Here is an 8,729-nt window from a genome sequence, read left to right as displayed (position 1 = left end):
CCGTGAGGGGCAGTGTTGCCCATTTTTATGGGCTTGGTGGCTTCATATGCAAAGAAGTAGAAGGACCAGTGTAACTAGCTTGGGGCAGGGGCTGGGATTCCCAGGAAGTTGGCCTTTTCCCACACTTTGACCTTCTGTGGATAGCCTCGGGTCCTCCATGGTGCCTGTGGGCGTGTTATTCACCATGCTGATATATTACAGTGGGCGTATAATGAAGCTCAAGGTCTCCTAGAGGGCAAATCTCCCACCACCTTGAGCCCCAATGCCTCCTGGGGGTTGAATCTTCCATCAGTTTGACGTTAATTGCAGTAGCGGTCCTTGAATAGCTGTGCCCTGCCCCCTTCCCGTCTCAGACCCACCACCCCTGCAATTCGGGGGAATTCCTGCACTTCCCTATCAGCAAGGCTAGAACACCCGGTCTTCCTGGGCTGTCGCAGTTTAATGAAACGATGCAGCCATAACAGGCAACAAATCTCCCTCTAAAATCCTGCACTAAAATTCTGTTAATTGGGCACCTGTGAGGACACGGGAGAGCTCTGCGGTTGCACTTCTGTACCTGCTCAGTCACTTTTAGGAAATGACCCTTATACAGATTGTCACAGCTTCCTATTTATCATCTCCAGATGTTTTTCTTTGTTTGGTTTCTAATGGTTATTCTGAAATTGTTATTACGGTTGACCTCTTTCTGTTGATTTTCAGAAGATCCTCGTTAAAAAAAAAAAAAAAAGTCTAGGAAAGTTGCATGTGTCCCAAACCGAGATGATCTGTTATTTCCAAGTGTGTTATTTGTAAACGTGGGTTTTTTTTTTTCCCCTTTTTGAAGCTTCTCCCAAGGGACTGCCTGGTTCCAGATCTTTCCAGCATTTGGAAAAGAGCTGTTGCACACTTAACATTTTTCTTTAATCGTGAGGTTGAAATAAACATCGGGAGAGGCCAGAGCCAACGGCTGAGGGGGAGGAAAGTTCCAGGGCCAGTGGAGCAGGCACGTCCATCCTTCAGAAATAAAAATGATGGATGACCCAGGTTATCATCGCCCTTTGAAGGAAGAACAAGGGAGATGCAGTTTCCATGCTGGCAATTTCTTTGTTTACAAAAAAGGAAGGGAGGAGAGGCCTGGTTTCCCACAAGGCCTCAGGACATTGGGCAAAGTCCTTGAAAAGCTGCTGGGGAACCACGGTCCCTGCTCCAGTTGACAATGGTGAGGAGGTGGTTCCTGCAGCCACGTGAAGACACAGCACAGGCTGCCTCTGGCCGTTGCCTGGCAGGTGCACACGGTGCTCTGGCCCCAGAGAGACCCTGGGGCCCCCGGCTGATGGTTACCAGCCATTGGGTACCACGCCCTGGGGAGTCCCCATGCTCTGCAGGTGGGCTCTGGGCTGTCCCACCTCTCCAGCTTCCTTCCACTCGGAAGCCCCTCCCTCCCACTGCAAGGACACTGGGCTTTTCTCAGGTCAGCAGGCACCCCACTGCTGGATGCCCCCTAAATTCATAGGGAGAAATCCGAGCCCCCAGTGGGACTGTACTTGGATACAGGGCCTCTAAGGAGGTGATTAAGGTTACGTGAGATCGCACGGGTGGGGCTGGCACCCTTATAAGAAGGGCGACAGCAGAGATGCATACAGAGAGGGCAGCCCTCCGCAAGCCTCGGGAGGAAGCCTGGGGAGAAACCAGCCCTGCCGACACCCTGATCGCAGACTCGCAGCTCTGAGACCCGTGGGAAGGCTGCTTGTTTCAACCTTTCGGGGACTTGGTGGTGCCTGATACAAAACTTGCAAATCCATGGTGGCCCGTCCTTAGCGTGGAAAAGGCCACTGTCTCAGGACATCTGGAACCTGCGACCCTGGATGCTCTGAAAGGGCAGGTGGGCCCTCCCCCTCCCCCCTCCCCTCCTTTTTCCCCTCCATCCCGATGCTCAGAAATGCCAGGAAGTCTGCTGGTTGTTTGACATTCAACCCGCATCCGGCCTCTGTGCCCAGAAAGCTCAGCTGTGGGTCCCAACAAACGACCTCCGCCAAAGAGGAAGTCTCCCGGCGCAGCGAGCGCCCTACAGCGTCACAGCCACGCGGCCCCCGCGCTCAGGGCGCTCCCTCACAGTTCTCTTCTTAAACCCCGGTCCCTCTTCTTCCCAGCGCTGGGGAGGAGCCCGGCAGGAGGGGTCCGCGCCCCCCAGGACCGCGCGGGGTGGTATCCTTACCGGGCGGTCATGCAAAGCACTGCCACGTGTCCGGCCCGAGGACGCCCCCCCGGAGGACCCTGCCCCCTCCCCGCCTCGGGTGGGTTCCCGCGGGGTTCGGGCTAGCCCCTGGGGCCCCCTCTATCCCGGATACACACCTCTCCCTCCCCAGCGCATCCCACCTCCCCAGCCCTGGGGACCCTGCGGGAGCCCCTGGCCCGGGCCAACAGACCCTGCAGGGCCGGGCGGCTTCCTCCGCGCCTGACTCGCATCCCACGCACAGACCCCCGCCCCCAGGCCCCAAGGGCGGTCTGCGGACCCCCGCCCTCCCCGCGGTTTTCCCCCACCGACCCCCGTGTCCAACACGCAGACTCCCTCTCCAGGCCCCACTTCCTGCGCCGGGACCCCGCCCCTCTCCGCTGTGTCCCCCTTGCCCTTGCCTCTAGGCCCCGCCTCCTGTGCAGACCCCGCCCACCCCACGGTCACCCCTCCTGGCTGTCTGAGGACCCCCGCCCCTCCCCGCATTCACCCCCGCCCCCGGCCCCGCCTCCTGCGCAGAGATTCCCTCCCCCCACCTCCTCCGCCCCTTACGAGTCCCGGATGGCGCGCTCCCCCTGCTGGCCACCCGGTCCCTGCGCAGACCCGGCCGCGAGGCACCTACCAGCAGACATTTCCCTTCATATAAAAGATCTTAGCATCATGGCCAATTCTGAAAATTACGAAAAAAGGGAGAAAAAAGGAAATCCACTCTGGCACAACCACAGTTCCCATTTTGTGTTCCTCCCTCAAGCCTTCCTTCCACGATCTTTCGCTCCCACTTGGCGACGGCATCACAGGAACGGGCCCGCGGGCAGGGCAGCAGCGTGCCTACCCCAGGAGCTGATGTGAGTTTGCAGTTTCCAACCCGCTTCTGCAAAGGCACTGCCCACTTTCTCTAAGGCGAAGCTAATGTGGCTTCACCTTGCAGCCCCCTGGTCGTTGCGAGGTGCGGGCTCTGCGAACCTTCCTGACACCCCGCCAAACCCCAGCCCAGTAGCAGGGAACCCCTGGGGTCCCTGGTGAGCCTGCGGGCCGCTGAGGAGCAGGAGGCCCTTACACTTCGTGGTGCCTGTCGCTGGGGACCCACATAGTCACTACCCAGCAGGGGTTTGAGGGTGCAAGGCCTCAGATGCACACACACACACACACGCACACATACACATTTGTGCACAGCACATTCACGGGTACCCTGCAGAGCAGACTGAGCCCACTGGTGGCCAAGGGGGTAGAAATACGGGCGGGGCAGCAGCCCTCTGAGCCTGGGGCACAGTCCTCTCCTGGGGCAGAGGCTGCTCCCGCAGAGCCAGGAGGATACGGTGTCTGCCCCGCACACGGCCTGCTCCTGGGAGCACAGAGGACCTCAAGATACAGCACGTAAGCAGTGTTCCCATCTGATAAAGGAGAAGACTGGCCTGGTCGCGTAGCTTGTCAAAGGCACAGGGTGACTACGCCCGCGAGCCGAGATTTGCAGGTGAACGCAGCTGGGCTGCAGCATCCACGCTCCAGCATGAAGGCAGCTGTCTCTATTTCCCGCTCCGCCGGGTCCGCGGCGTTCCGCCTGCTGCGGTGAAGCCACACTGACCACCAGGGGGCGGGGCTGCCCGCGAGCGCTCACCCACCGCCTCCCGCACAAGTCCTGGGAGACCCGGGCATCAGTTCCGCCACAGCCTTCCTGTCCCATTGGAGGTCACAGTGCAGGGGGAGGGGACCAATTCACAGGAGATGGCTCCCTGGGGGGCAGTGCACAGGGACGGCTTCTCAGGGCCACCGGGAGGACACAGGCCCTGGAACGGCCAGCTGGGATGAATTGCTAATTCAATCATTTAGTGGAATCTCACAACATACACAAATGCCATTTGTCCTTGTCAGCAGGTTTCAGCACTGGGGCTGACGTGTGGAGGTGCCACCTCCACTGAGGTCCCTTTGCCTCCTTCACTTTGAGACGTCCCAGGCTTGAGTGCTGGCTGGAGCTGGAATTCTTGCTGCCATCGCCAGCCATGCCTTATTTGTAATCCCCGCCAGGAAAAGCAGCGTCCACTGTACCCCCTCCTTCCTCCTTCCTTCCTGACCCTCCAGGTTTCCCCGTCACCGTTTCATTTCTGCTTGAAGAACGTCTTTTAGGCAGATTGTTAAGAGCAGGCCAGCTGAAGACGATTCTTGCAGGTTCCCTTCACCTGAGAATGGCCCCTTATGGCCCCTTCATTCCTGACGGCGGTTTCACTGGACAGAGACCTCACAGCTGGCATTTCTTTTACTTTCAGCCTCGAAAAATGTGTCATTTCCTTCTGGCCTCTGTGTTTTGATGTGAGAAACCCACCTTCACTCAGTGCATGGAAACCATCGCTTCTTTCTGGCTACTTCCCAGATTCTTCCTTCATCTCTACTTGTCAGAAGTTTGATTCCGGTGAATCTCGCATGGATTTTGATGGTTTCCCCTGTTTGGGGTTCACTCAGCTCCTTGAATCTACAGGTTTGTGTCTTTGGCTGAATTTGGAGAGTTTGGGGCCATTTCTTCAGATACTCCTCAACCCTCCCTTCTCCCCACCTCCTGGAACTCAGTGACTCACATGATTGTCCCCAGGTCCCCTCACTTTTTTTTAAGCCTCTGTTGTTCAGATCAGGGATTTTATCCATCGGTCCTCAAGGTCACGGATTTGTTCATCCGGCATCTCCACTCTGCTACGGAGTTCCCAGTGGGTTTTTAGTTTGTTTTCTGCATTTTAGTTCCGTACTTCGGTTTTTCCGTGACTTCGTGACTGTGCTGGGGTTCTGTTTTTGCTTTTCCATTCAGACTTGCTCACTAAAGCATGGATTCTGCGGTTGCTTTAAACGCCCCCCTCCCTGGCCACGCAATCCCAGCACCCGCTTCCTCAGCTCCCGTCTTTTCTCATTTGGGCTGTGAACTCCCTGACTCCTGGTTCAGCAGGTCCTTTTCTGTTGTATCCTGGGGATCTGGCTGTTGTGTTAGAAGACTCTGGGTCCCAGTTAAGTGTCAGGTGTCCACAGGGCTTGCCCTGGGCAGGTGTAGCCCCAGGATCCAGGCAGCCGTGGGCTGTGCTCCCACACGGGTCGGCTGCCCTGGTCTTTCCACAGTTTGGGGCTGTGTCTCCCACTGGCCCCTGTGGGGCTGCCTGAGAGGCAGACAGGGTCTCGGTAGGGGAGAGAGTGGCAGTCCCCAGCACCACCCTGGTGTCTTAGGTCCTTGGGGACAAGCTGCAGGGGCTCGGTCAGTTGGCAGAATCCCCACAAGGGACAGTCCACCCCACCTGAACTGCTGCCCCTGCCCAGGCTGGGACCGTGGCCTCTGATTCCTGGGGAACTTTAAAGACATTTGCTCTTGAATCATTTTTCTTGTTATCTGTTCAATAGCCCTGAGGCTCCAGTGTGTTCAGATACGTCATGAAATGTCCCTTCCTTGAAGCCCAGGTCCACCTGGACACTTCGGTTCAGCTCTGAGCCCAGCTCCATCGCCCCTGCTCTGAAATGTGACCCCCAGGTCCATGGGCCCCTCATCCCAGGACACGAGACCACACACAAACCTCTAGCAGACAAAAAAACATGATAAAGGGTCCAACCCAACGTTTACCCGCCAGCGACCGGCCGTCCCTGAGAGATCCAGACCCGAGTGGGCGGGGCCGGGGGCATCACGGGTGGATGGCTCAGTGATGAACAGGGAGCATGACACTCTGGCACGAGGCAGGGGTCCTTCCACAAGGCCTCGTGGTCACTGGGTCTCCGATGGTCCTCTGTGCAGCCTGGAGCCACTGTGACAAATCCAGACTGTGTCCTTGAAAGTGTGCCCATAAAGACAGTAGGCCCAGAGCCCTGCTGTGACACTGGTCCAGGGTCCAGGACCCAGTGGAACCCTCCTGTGGACAAGACTCAGCCCCCCTTCCCCACCTGCCCTCCCTTCCATGCTTGGCATTGACATGGGGACCACTGCAGGGCACCCTCCCCAGTACAGTGTCCTCGGAGCCTGCGCCCAGAGGGCCATGCCAGCACAGTCATGCAGTGTGGGTGGAGACCTGAGGTTTGCGGGTGGGGTCAGCTGCCATCTGTCCACGGCTGCCATGGGCCAGGCAGTTTCTCTCCTGAGTGGGAGCAGAAGCAGCCCGCTCTAAGCCATATGAAGGGTCACCCCCAGCCCGAACCTGGTGAGGACGGCGCCCACTCCGTGGCAGAGCTTGCACCAGGAGAGGCAGGTGGGCCTGGGCCACCCAGTGACTGCCCACCCTCACAGACCAGGTCCAGGCACACCCAGGGGTCACCTGGCCTCCTGCGGGGACAGAGCAGCTCCAGGCTCCAGAACACAGAGGGAGGGCAGGCAGCAGGGTCCCGTGCCCTCACCAAACAGGGGAGGCAGGTCAAGCTCAGGACGGCTCCAGACCCCAGCGGGCAGAAAGCCAGCACAGTGGGCCCCCGCCTCGCTGTGGGGTGAACCTTGCTAACCCAGGAGAGCTGGCTGAGACTGTCACCAGCATCCGTTGAAAGATTAGGTGAACCCACCAGGCTTTTCCTATTCTGGGTCACCAACAAACTCAGCAGACATCTGGGAAGTCCCATCAGACACTGGTCTAAGCAGGGACCTTTCTCCCACAGCCATTGGAACAGCGAGCTTTATACCAACATGAAAAATGTAGCAGCAAAAAAAAAAAAAAAAAAGAAAAGAAAAGAAAAGAAAAGAAAAGAAAAGAAAAAAAAAAACCCTAAAACATAGCAGAACCCATGATCAAAACCAGTTACTATCATTCACTACTTAAAACCTACAAATACAATTTTCTGAAGTCGCTGGGCAGAAATCTCAGACTATAATCCTGGAGGCAAAACACACACGAATGTATAACTGAATTTACTGACCCATAAACAGTCCCAAATAAAACTCCCAAATAAACACACACGCAGGCACACCCAGGCGTGCACACACACGTCCACACCCCAAGACACCCTTCCGGAAGCTTCCATCCGACACCACAAACAAGCACCTGCCTCCCCGAGGCTTACCAAGTTTATAACTTTATCACACTCTGAATAGAAGCGATATTTAAAGAGCAGAGCAGAGCGCTATACAGAGGGTTATCGTGGAACGTTCATTTACATACTGGGTACACTCTTTACAAGGCGGAAGTAGAAACACCCACTACTTGGCAGGGCAGATAAGGGGGCGCGGTGAGGTCAGACACAGAGGATGCGCGGGTGGGGGGCCCTCAGGTGCGGTGTGACTCAAGGAGATTACAGGTTAACATTGGAGGGACACAGCACAGGTCAATGGGTGGGTTAAGGGACCCTGGCTATGACACTTGCGGGGCGCGGGCCTTGTGCGCGCCCCGGGACAGTGCCCCTGTGCCCGCCGGCACCTGGAGGCTGGATGCTGGGGGCCGTTCCCTCCCCGTGGGCCCCGGGGTGGGGCTCCCCGAGGCCTGAGCGCAGAGTTCGCGGCTGCATATGTAACACTGTCGTACCAGCTCCTCGGGAACCAGGGATTGGCTCCCTTCGGTCCGTCACCTCCGAGGGAGCCGTTTGCTGGCGGGGAGCGTTCCGACACCCTTGGGTGCTGAGAGCACGCGTCTCAGCGGCTGGTCAGTCTATAAAGCAAATGCTGTGGCTTGCATGCTCTGGACAAGCTCGGCCAGGGAGGCCCAGCTCTCTCTGACTCGGGGTTCGTGCTTCTCAATCCTCCCCGCTCCTGCTTTGTCAGAAGGACGAGGCACCTGCCTGGGGCCCTTAGGTCAGACTTTGGGCTCGAGCATCTCGGGAGGGGGGCAGGTCTTGGGGGCAGCGCACACTGCTGCCCCCTGGGCTGAATTCCTGCTGAGAATGGAAAACGGAAATGCCAGACAGGCCACTGCTGAGGACCAAGGCGTCGGGCCTCCGAAGATGCCGGTACAATCTTCTTACCGGCCACGCAGCCACGTGGCAGGGAAGGTGGTCCACGAAGACCAAGGCAAACATTTGGCACAGAAATGAGGCACTTGCGTTTGGTGCATTAATAGGAGCTACACAGTGGACTCAGTGCCTGCTCTCACACACTCGCGCGCACACAGTCACACAGGCACGCACACCCACGCGTGCAGGCGCACACGCTCGATGCCCACTGCGGTTCGGCCCATCCCACCTCTGCCGCGGCCGAGTCTGTCTCTGCCCACTTTGAAACAGTCCACAAAGCACATTTCCAAAGCCCTGTGCGGTGACCGCTGGCTGCGGTGATTCCTGGTGACCTGAGGGCTGGTGCTTGACTGGGGATGCGGAGGCGCCCGGGAGGCCCTTGTTTGAGGGAGAGCCTGGGGGCGAGCGCCCAGGTGACGGGGAAGGAGACGGTGGTGCCCAGCTCCGTCTCTCGCTCCGTGGCATCCGCGGGACCTTGGACCACCACCCGATGGGCGGACGGACCACGGCACTGCAGTGCGCACATCCGCGCAGACAGCGCACCTGATCCGGGCCGCGGACACGCAGCAGAGCTGAGTCAGAGCTCCCTGGAAGGACCGAGACTCGTCCGGTCTCATCCTCCTGCCGGAACGCA

The 8,729-nt window shown here is 58.1% G+C and overlaps 1 long non-coding RNA gene across 1 annotated transcript; it reads right to left on the bottom strand.

The window, feature by feature from the left end:
- Positions 1 to 799: 799 nt before the first annotated feature.
- On the bottom strand, positions 800 to 3,321 carry LOC116659634. The gene is made up of 2 exons (XR_004315019.1): positions 2,835 to 3,321; positions 800 to 1,792 (listed from the first exon to the last, which is right to left on the bottom strand). It is a non-coding gene; the product is annotated as an uncharacterized LOC116659634 (long non-coding RNA).
- Between the last annotated feature and the right edge of the window lie 5,408 nt (positions 3,322 to 8,729).

This window comes from Camelus ferus, chromosome 24 (assembly GCF_009834535.1).
Source record: "Camelus ferus isolate YT-003-E chromosome 24, BCGSAC_Cfer_1.0, whole genome shotgun sequence".
Classification (NCBI taxonomy): domain Eukaryota; kingdom Metazoa; phylum Chordata; class Mammalia; order Artiodactyla; family Camelidae; genus Camelus; species Camelus ferus.
This window is presented reverse-complemented; position numbering and strand designations above follow the sequence as displayed.